Here is a 9,896-nt window from a genome sequence, read left to right as displayed (position 1 = left end):
AAATCACTTCTAGGCAATAACACCCTGTGATTAATTTATAGATGCTTTGATTTATGGAAACTTTTAAGATTTAATATAAAGGTTGCCATTTGAGGTTCCTCTGTAATACTGGCCAGCTCCCATAATAAAGAGGAAGGTATAATATACACTGATGAGCCAAAACATTATGACCAGTCATGGGTGAAGTAAATATCATTGATCATCTCCTAACAGTCTGGGTAGATTAGATGGAAAGCAAACAATCAGTTCTCGTGGTCAATGTGTTGGATGCAGGAGAAATAGGCAGAAAGAAAGATCTGAGTGACTTTGATAAGGGGTCTGGGTCTCTCTGAAACGACAATGCTTGTGGGTTGCTCCCGGTCAGCAGTGGTGAAAATTTACCAACGGTGATCCAAGGAGTGACAAACCACAAACCGGTGTTGGGCACCCAAGTCTCATTCATGCAAGAGGGCAACAAAGGCTATCCTATTTGGTCCAAACCAACAGAAGGTCTACTGTGACACAAAGTCACAGTAAAATTTCAATGATGGTTATTGGAGGAATGTGTCACAACACACATTGTAAGCGTAGCCGCAGAGCAATCAGAGTGCCTATGATGACCCCTATCCATCGTCGAAAGCGGTTACAATGGCCACGCAAGCTTTGGAACTGGACCTTGGAGCAGTGGAAGAAGGTCGCCTGGTCCGATGAGTTCCGTTTTCTTTTACATCACGTCAACGGCTGTGTACGTGTGCACCGTTTACCTGCGGAAGTGATGGAACCAGCACTACGGGACAACGACAAGCCAGTATAGGGAGTGTGATGCTCTGGGCAATGTTCTGCTGGGAAACCCTGGGTCGGGTTGTTCATGTGAACGTAATTTTGACACATGCCACCAACCTAAGCATTGTTGCAGACCAGGTACACCCCTTCAGGACAATGGTGTTCCAAGGTGGAAGTGGCCTCTTTCAGCAGGATAATGTCCACACTGCACATATTGTTCAGGAATGGTTTGAGGAACATGATGAAAAGTTCAAGGTGCTGCCCTGGCCTCCATATTCCCCAGATCTTATTCCAATTGAGCATCTGATCCACGGTGGCCTACGGGACTTGAAGGATCTGCTGCCAACATTTTGGTAACAGATACCACAGGACACCTTCAGGGGTCTTGTAGAGTCCATGCCTCGGCTGGTTTGGCAGCACACGGAGGACCAACAGCATATTAGGTAGGTAGGTGGTCATAATGTTTTGGCTCATTTGTATATATATAAACTACCATTCAAACGTTTGGGGAAAGTAAGTCTCTTTTGCTCACCATGGCTACATTCATTTGTACTATATTGTGAAATAGAATTGCACTTTAAAATAACTGTTTTTGATTTTAATATATATTTTAAAATGTTATTTATTCCTGTGATGGCAAAGCTAAATTTTCAGCGGCCATTACTCCAGCCTTCATTGTCACATGATCACATCATTCTAATATGCTTTACATTAAAAGCATTTTGGTGCTCAAGAAAACATTCTTATTCTTAGTGTTGAAAACATTTGTGCTGCTTAATATTTTTGTGGAAACTGTGATACATTTTTCTTTGATGAATAGAAAGTTCCAAAGAACAGTGTTTTGTAACAATGTAAGTTACTGGGTTCACAAGGTATTTAAGTCAATGTGTTTGAACTACAGTTCTGCCTTCACTAAATAACACGTTTTGCACTTACATCAGCAAACCCCTCAGGGCTTCCAGGCTGTATTAGTCAGTCAGACAGCTCACCTGAGCAGGAGGTAGGACGTGTACACACAGCACCTCACCCCTGAAGGAGAAGAGATGGGAAGATGAGTCTAATCTACAGTTACAGCTAAAGCTAATCACCTCACCTGTCTTTACTTTGAATAATTCTGGATTCAACTAGACTGAGGCTTTATATTTGCTTTTGGGGAGTCTTGTTCTGAACTGGATATGTCTCAAACCACACATCTGATGTAATGATAAAGAAATGAAAACACATTGAAGTGTTTATCTAAACCGCAAGGTCTTTACAACTTTGAGGAGAGAACTTGAAAGAACTGACACTACATAAGCTGGCTGTGTGGAAGTGTATACATGCATGTGTATGCATACAACGCATGTAGAGAAATCAGAATCTAGGCACTATAATAATTAGGGTACTTTGATGTATATTTCATTGTTTTATCCATGTACAAAACGTAATGAAAATAATATGAAAAAAAAAAACATTTCTTTCACAACAAACAATTTTGGGCCTACTAAAGTTTCAAAATAAGTTAGTATTGTTTATGATGAAAACAAAAGTTAGTTAAGTTAAATATATATATATTTATGTGTGCAATGTATATTAATGCTTTTTTTGTGAGAATCATGTTGTTCCCCTCATATTTCCTCTGTTAGAATCAATCATTTGTTTCACGTATAGTTTGATATTTGTATATTTTGTATTCACTAAGTATTGAAGCAGAGCCAAATTTACTGCTTTGGTTGGACTCAGACATTACTAATTATTATTTTTCAGGTAACTGACAAGGTGAAAATACTTGCTTGACAGTCAAATACCAACTCTAGGCATCCATATAGGCATGATTATTTTCAGTGTTTATTGTTCCTCATTTGCAATTAAGCTTGTAAAATTATGCCCAAAGTGTAAAACTATTATTTAATTGTGTGTATTTAGGTTACATAAATCTATAAAAGTTGCCATTAGGACTAATGAGTTGACATTGTAAACATTTTGGTATAGAATGGTCATCACCACCATCATCTTTCCCATCACGGAATGCTACTAAAGACAGAACATTATTTGAAATATAGTGGAAATGTTCAAGATTTCCTAGACAAAAAATATATATATATGTGTAGTACTTCTTGCTTACAAAGCCTTATAATGAAAACAGTGAGCAGCACCAGTAAGAATGTCTGCAATATACCTAATTTTATCTGGAAATTATATTTACAAAGCAAATTTGAATTTTATAGCCACGCTGCATCTACGGTGTTGTCTGGATTCTGGGTTGTGTTTTGCTGCCGCTTCACTTGTTTTTACAGGCCCGTCTCATAATATCTCCCTCACCTGATAAGCACTTGAGGCTAGACTGACAAACTTTTGCTCTGCCGTCATTGCAGGACCATAAAATGGCGAAACAGCTGTGGTAAGTGAATTAGTGCACTCAGGGAATTAGTGCACTAGAACTGTACAAAGATTAGCATGAATTACCGTCAAGCGATGTCTTACCTGTGACATTTAAGTGTTTTTAAAAGACTTGCGTTGCAAGACAGAGTGTTGGTTTTTCAGGTATGCCAGGTATTTTAACCCTTGTAACCTTATTCCCCTCTGTACACCCATGATTAATGGTTGACCATGAGATAATGAAATTGTAAACCTTTGCAGGTCAACAGCTCAATTGTGGCTGTAATTCTGTGAACAATTCTTTCCAGACAGTCCACGTGCTTTTCTTTTGTTTGCGTATGTTTCAAAATTCATGACAGGTCATTAGCAGACAAAATGTACATGATGTGAGGATGTCTAAGCAATTCAAAAAAAATTTGGCTTGGAGCTTTTTTTTTTTACCAAGTTATGGAAAAATACCATGGTAACATCTGTTCTGAAAGGTCACATTTTCTCTTCAATTTCTCTGATCATTTAATCCCTCTCGCACTTTTACACCAGAGTTTTTAGTACGAACCCGAGTCTTTTTGACGTCAGAGTTCAGTTTGTTTGATTGATGTGCAGATGGTTTCTCAACATTGGCTGCGTGCCAGTGAACCACACCTGAGACCGTTTGAAAAGGCTGTCTGAAGCATGGTTCATATAAACTCTGAAACAGTTCACAGTTGGTATGAATGCAATGTGGTGAACAACTAATATAATCTGCATCTCTGCATTCTCCCCATCAGATTTATTAAAGTCTGATTAATTTCTTATTGCTGTTTGTCTCCAAATAAATTACAGAGCATGTAGTACTCGCATACTTTACAACTCTTGCAATGCCTCCATGGGGGGAGGAGCGTAGAATCAAACTTGGGTTCAGACCAAGAGTAAAACCAGTCTTAAAGAAGGTATACAACAAAAAAACAAAAACATACTGAGCAAAAATAACAGTTTTGACTATAAAGGTCATACAGTGTTACTGTAATAATCTCTTGCAAGGAACAACATTACACTGGTGGATTTAATCCTGGTATAATGTCAACAAAGATCTGCCTCGTAGATCAAGCCTTAGGTTTATTTCAAGCTTTGATATGGTAGCAAAACTTTCCATGCAGGGTTTAGTTAGAAATGAGTTACAGGATGCAGAATTACTGTAAATCAAATTTGAATGTTTGGAAGTAGAATTAAAGTAAATTGATTTAGAATTTCATATGACTTTAATTTTAAACTAAGAGCAAAGTGTTTCAGGACAAAAATGTTATGTTGTTTTGAGAAAGCTTTGTTTGAAAAATCTGACAAAAAGTTTCAAAAGCCTTGAAGTTTGAAGGTTTATAGGAATTATGAACAGATAAACAAAAATGGAACGTCAGAATGGACAGAACACGATACACTGTAAAATAAAATAAAATAAATCAATAAGTTATGAAAACATACGTATCTACATTAAGCACAAGTTACTGTAAGCAGTTTTCAACTTTTTTTATAAGTTATACAAGATTCAACTCATTTAAAAATCAGTTAAATGTAAATTAAGTTGAAATGACAAACATCCAAGTTGATTGTACTTAAACATTTAAGGCAACAACTTTTTTACAGATAGATAGATAGATAGATAGATAGATTGATAGATAGATAGATAGATAGATAGATAGATAGATAGATAGATAGATAGATAGATAGATAGATAGATAGATAGATAGATAGATAGATAGATAGATAGATCTTAGATAGATAGACGTTTACTCTGTGAGTGACTTATGTTTGGGGTGTCGTTTCATGACCTTGCATGCCCTCAGCTTGTGTACATTTCTTGTTCTATTTTTACATCTAAGGCCCTGTGTGTCTGTCCACACTTGTTCTGATATTCTTTCTTTATCTTTCTGCACCGGTGTCTCTTGTCGCTCTTCAGTGGGATAAAATGAGAGGTCAACCCACAGACTAAATGACCATGATTATTGTTTGCAACACATGGCACATGTAGAAGCAAAGACCCTTGTGGTCAGAGTGATGATAAGGCATGAAAGAATCATCCAGATAACCACTAATCAGAAGAAGCATGCCATCAGAACCTGGTCTGCAGACTCACCACTGATGAATGGAGAGGAAGTGTAAACCCCCTTGAGAATCTGTGTTGCAGTTTGATGAGAATATTTGCGTTTCATGACCCTTGGGGCAGTGTGGCAGAGGCTCCTTCAGCTCTAAATTGATGTAGTGGAACAATACCGTTCCCTTCCAAGAGGTGCCTTACCATCTGGACTTCTGCAGGAAGCTGCCATTACTCACCTTGCCTGCGTAATTTCAGGGACTGTGAAATTACTGTGGTGAACCACTTCAGGCCACCAGCCCGAGGGGCTTTGCAGTTAGAATGCCACCACATCATCCTTCACACAACTTATTTGACACACATACAAGGAGAGATTCAAGCACAGAAGAACTGATTAAAAAAAATATTTCTTCAAGTATGTCCCTGTGGGGACATCATTTTCACATACAAAATATTGAAATGGTTTATGTCTATTTAACTCTCTGGGGTCGGCGGTCTCGCCGGCGATACCAGCTCACTTTTTTCCTTATCAGTGCAAAAGAGACTCAAATTACTCTGTTAATTTTGATCTTACATATAAGTGTTGTACATCATTCGATCCTGTTAAGTTTGTATTTTTTTTGTGGAACCTCATAATAAAAACAAAGTGTTGTGCTTTTCGCCTAATAAAGAAAAATAAACATGATGCGCGTTCTGCGTTCTCTCTGTCAGTGAAGTCCATTCTGAAACGCGTCCGAAAAATCATCTGTAACTCTGCAAATACTCAGTCAAACAGGTATACAGGCACACAGGCATGAAGCCTGAATTATCTTCTTTTAAATAAAGTAATTTATATAAAAAAAAAATTTCTCATTTTATGTAATCTGTAAGAAAAGAGAGAGATGATAGTCGTTCTCGTCTCAGCTCATTAAAGTTAATTTGACCACGCCCACGGAGCGCGCGCTCTATTCAAACACAAATGCTCTGAGGCGATCCACGCCCACACATCAGCTGCATAACCCACCGAAAGAGACTCATATTACGATGCTGTGAGGAATAATAGTACTATCTTAATAATAATCCTGGAAAAAATTACCTCAGAAGTAGGCTACAGGTAGTTTCATTTGGAGGAGCAACGGATCCAGCCGAGGAAATAGGTACATTCTTTATTTTCAAGTGCTTTGTGCTAATCGCGATATGGAATAGTGTCTGTAAACAAAAAGACTGTTTGAATCGCGTTTTTGTGTGTAAATGAATGAACAGCTTTTACCTAACTATTCCAATACTGAGATGAGTAAAAATCGACTGAAATATGTTAAAATAAAATATTTTTGTATAAGCAACGTATTAAACTGCAAATTAACATTTATATGTCCTAATCATAAAAACGATATGTTACATATGAAAGACAAGATGTCGTTTTTACTGTAAAATACTGCCACATCAAATAAGCTTGTTGCTAAGATGTTATTATAGTGTTTGTTCGATTGTAAGCTATATTCAAACTAATTAATCCGCAACTGTGAAATATGTATGATAAAATGTATACTTTAGTATATAATACAAAGAAAGATTACATTTGAAATATAGTTAAAATTTTAATTGTTGTTGTAATTGTAACCTTTTTATTAAAATAGCAAAAATATATGTAGGCTACATATAAATAAATCTTAGGTAAATCTTAAAAGCTCAATATAAGCCTCCTCTTTAAATTATTTGTATTGTGTTTTATTAGTGACACATTTGGGATACATTCCCAAACTTTCTGTAAAAACAGTATGATAATTAACTGCACAATTACTAGAAATTTTTACATTTGATATTATACAATTTGCAAGCACAATTTGAAAAATAAATAAATAATTGGAACTGTGAACCAATTTTGTATCAATAGGCATATATATATATATATATATATATATATATATATATATATATATATATTGTCATTGCATTCTTGTGGCTCAGTGACACACCTGAATGAAAGGGTCATTAGTATGCAGCCCCATTATGCGCTCATTATGCGGGCCCATTGTCTTCTCAGGTGTGAATCACAGCAGGTCACACCCCTGCGCATATTGCCTTTCCAAACAAAAAGTGTCATTTTTAAATTTAAACCAATCTATTGTTTTATGTGAATTATAAGGCAGGATGATTTTCAGATCATTTTGAAGAAAAAACTCTAGGCTACAACATCCATTAGTCAAAAGTCTTGTGGACAGATATTTAGTATGTGTTTTGTGGCCTTATTTCAGAAACTTTAAGTTTTAGTTTTTTCAATAACCACGCATAAACAATATTCTCTCAAAAATACAAAAATGTACATACATGTTGATAACACATTATGGTAGCCCTGTGTGTGCTAAATAGAGTGTAATTACACCTTTGCCAGTAATATGTTTATAAGCAACTGAAAAAAGCACAAATGTCAGAGTATGTCAAAACATCTCAAGGACCCCAAAAACACCTTGGACCCCAGAGGGTTAATTCTTTAGATTAGTTTTAAAAATGTAATAGTCATTTTTTACATTTAAATTTTTTTTATGATGGTTCTTCATATTGTAAGATTAAAAGGTCTAGCTCTGGGGCAAATAGTAAAACAATAAAAACTACACATATAAAGTATTTGAAAAGTAACAAAAATAAAAGAGAAGCAATGGTAAAATGTTTCCAATTCAGTTTTAATGTGACGTGAAAATGTCAGATCTGTTTTAATAAAATGCAATTTGCGCAACCAAACAGAATTGCTAAAATAGTGTACTGTTGTTTTTTTTCTAAAAGTTTCTAACAAACAAACAAACTGCAGTTCCGTTTGGTTCCACTAGTTGTGCAAAAATTACACATTTTTAGATTAGTCACTTTTACCTTTCTTAGCATTTAATCTGTCATGCCAACATGGGTTATGTAGTGTGTGTGAAAGTAGGGGAAAGGTTAACTGGGATCTGCGTTCTCAACCCTCTATCTGGGTTACACTGTCAACACTTGACATGTGCCATACACACGAACTTGAGAACCGCTCAAAAGCACGCAGAACAAGAGGGCTGAGTAGACTAGTTTGTGGTTTCAATGTAATGTCAGTTTATAGCAAAGTACAAATAAATGTAATGTATATTATCTCAGCAGACAAGGATTAAACCACGTATTTTGAATGAATGTATTTTGGATCGGGGGACCAAAAGTAATTATTTAAGAAGAAACCACAGAAAAAAGCCATATCGGTCTACCGCTATTCTGAGTATTGGGAACGTGTCCCTCTCGATCTCTATGGTGCTTATGGCCCTGTCAGCACACTAAGCTAGGGTTAAAATCCTATGTTGTGTTCAGCTTTGGGGATTTTCAAGGGTAACTCTTTTAGAAAAGTCCTCCTGGTCCTCCTGCGCTCTTGTGATAGAATGAGTAAAGAACAGTACTGTATGGAGCTTTTCTCCTGGGGGTGGAGGAGAGGAGGGGGGCACACTTTCAAAGACTCCAATACAGACATCTGCAATCTGTCGCTTCAAGCAAACTTACCCCCTCGACCTTCTTTTCAAGCAGGAACTACTGCCAATGAGGAGGAAGAAAACCCAATCATGAATTCCCAGCGCTTGGCAGCCACCACATTCAGCATCTCCCTGTGTCTTTTGTGCTTGGTCTCAAAAAGGTTTCTTTTTCTCCTTCCCTCTTTCAAGCTTAAAGGCCTTCCCTCTCTTTTCTGTCCGTCTGAGCGAGGGCCTAGAAGAGTCATGGGTGCAGTAATGAACTGCATGACAAAACTGTCATTAACATTTCCAGTGAATGCGCTCCCTGACTGAATTAAGATCGCAGGTCGCGAATCTCCATGTCCATTCTCCCTGCCTGGGATATAGTGGGATGCAAAAGCTATAACGTGCAGGTTTTCTTGGACACAGAGTCTAGATACATCTAAATATGAACATTCTGTCATCATGACCCTCATGTTGTCCCAAACCAGTATGACATTCTTTCTTCTATGGAACACAGGAGGGGAAATCACGATAAAATGACCACAAAAAAATCATTAAAGTGGTCTCATGGACTGTATTCCAACCCTGTGTCCGAATATGCCTAAGGTGAAAAACAGCATGTTAAAAGAGTATATGTCCAAATTCATAGTATTTATAAAACAGTAAGTGATAGCCTGATGACCTACTACTTCCGACGAGATTCTGAAGTGCACATCTGATGGACACTTTTACTATCCCATGAGGCAACGGGAGAGGATGGCAGTGAAGCGACACAATTGATGCCGTAATTCACATGTCGATGACAACGTGGCGGATGCAGTGTGGCAGATTTCATTTATACTACAAAAATACATTCATACGCTCAAAAAATAAGTTCTTCATCAAATGTAGTACTTACTCAGACAGTATGCAATTTTGGATGCAGCTCAAGTCTTCTGGCCTCCATAAGCTTTATGTGAAGAACAGACCAAAAGTCAGTATTCACTGAAAATCGTGTCATCCTTCCCACCATTCATGAGAATTCATTGGAGATGTAGTGTTTGTGAATTCGCATATCAGACTAGATTATCATTGATAACAATAAACAAAATTATAGCATGACTTCGGAAGTCTTCGAATGTAGCACATGAGTCATATGGGCCACGTTTATGATAGCTACTTTTATGTTTGAAAGCTTCAGTCCCTTAATCATTCATCAAAATACCTTTTGTGCTCAACAGAAGAAAGCAAATCATGCAGGTTTGGTGTGACGTGCATGGATGAGTAAATGA

This window comes from Rhinichthys klamathensis, unplaced genomic scaffold (assembly GCF_029890125.1).
Source record: "Rhinichthys klamathensis goyatoka isolate OS25496 unplaced genomic scaffold, OSU_Roscu_1.1 h1tg000121l_1, whole genome shotgun sequence".
In the NCBI taxonomy this organism is placed as follows: domain Eukaryota; kingdom Metazoa; phylum Chordata; class Actinopteri; order Cypriniformes; family Leuciscidae; genus Rhinichthys; species Rhinichthys klamathensis.
This window is presented reverse-complemented; position numbering follows the sequence as displayed.